The sequence below is a fragment of the Paroedura picta genome, chromosome 5, assembly GCF_049243985.1.
Source record: "Paroedura picta isolate Pp20150507F chromosome 5, Ppicta_v3.0, whole genome shotgun sequence".
NCBI classification, from domain to species: Eukaryota; Metazoa; Chordata; class Lepidosauria; order Squamata; family Gekkonidae; genus Paroedura; species Paroedura picta.
The window spans coordinates 14,896,913-14,898,470 of NC_135373.1; positions in this window are offsets into that span (position 1 = coordinate 14,896,913).

A 1,558-nucleotide genomic window follows, 5' to 3' on the forward strand; every position below is an offset into this window, starting at 1 on the left:
TTTTATTATTGATTTTCTATTGTTATTATTGTTGTTTTCATTTTTAAAAATATTTTGGGGGAATATTCATTGCACATATTGAGTCCTTTTTTAATTATTTTGCTTCAGATTTTGAAAGTTATTTAAAGAGTTTATCTTCCTTCCCCCGTGAGAAAAGTTATTTTCCAATTTTACCCAAAAAGGGAAAGGGAACTCGCAGCCCCCTGTCCCCAACTCTTCTGTCACAAATCAAAAGGATAGTCTGGCACTTGAAATTTTAACATGGCCCCTGGCTGGGCACGTGCATCGGTGGAATACCAAAATCCCCTTTCGCAAAATTGCAAAAGTCTGATTTGTTTTAAGGCCAAAGAACCTCAAAAGACTGGAGGATTGAGTGGGTGTCAAGGTATCAGAACAGCGAGGTTAACATTTTCAGTGGGTCAAATTGCCACCACTTAGAGGGTACGAAACTGTTCAAGCCTCTGGCCGACGTCAAAGCAGCACCAAGGATATTACCCCCAAAGAACACCATGGATGGGGAGGTTCCCTGCCTGCGCACGAGTGAGACTTGGGACTCGGCCCAGCTTGATTAACTCTGCCTCCTCAGTGACTGCCTGCACCACATGGGAGCACAGCTGCAGCCTCTGGCGACACATGCACCGAGCATGTGAAAGAGGTGAGCTCATACGAGGCAGAAGATTAATCCCGGGAATGACTCTGTTTTCTGGCCACTAAATCCCGCCTCCTTGATCAGAGACTCCGCCTACTTGCTAGCCTTCTAGGAAAGTCTGGGGGGAAGGAAGTAATGGGAGGTAATACAAGATGATTGTGGGGCAGGCTTGCATTCATTCAGTGCTGGGTCAACAGAAGGATAAGAGGAATAAATTAATAAATAAATGTCAAGGCTGCGTCAGGGGGATATGAAATCTTTGTCATTTTGGTGTGTAATATTAAAGATCTTTTCTTTGTGTGCTGCCCCCAACTGCAAAAAACCTGTAAGAACGTTGTTTCTTCTCAGAATGAGGGCAAGGGGTATGCTTCCCGCTGATAATTTGGAGTTATGAACAGGGCGGGACCAAGGGAGGGAGCTGGAGTCCTGGGACTCGGATGAGGAGTCACTCAATAAATTGGAGTCACTCAATTGTCCATAAGCCAAGGAAACATCGTCTTGAAACCACACGGCATTTAAACTAGGGAATGCGGTACCCCGAGATTACAATATGGCTGCCAGCTGAATGGCTCTTGCCAAATGGAACCCCCATGTCCAGAGTCAGTGTAACCCCCGGACCAGACCTCTAAGACAAATAACATGGAGGAGAGCTTTGGCCGTTCTTCCGTGCTTGTGGGTTTCATGAAGGCCTCCAGGTGGCTGCTTTGGGAAGCAAGTAGGAGATAACTCCTACCAAGCATATGGAGTCCAGCTGCTTCATGAGCTTCATGGTATCCCAGTCAACAATGGCAGAGTAAATGTCTCCGACTCTCACGTTCTTGCTGAGGGGTGGGATTGGAGCTATTTGATGGAGGCTGTGAGGGAACTGGCCCCCTTTCATTCTGGAAGCCCTGTTCCACTTTGCCCACC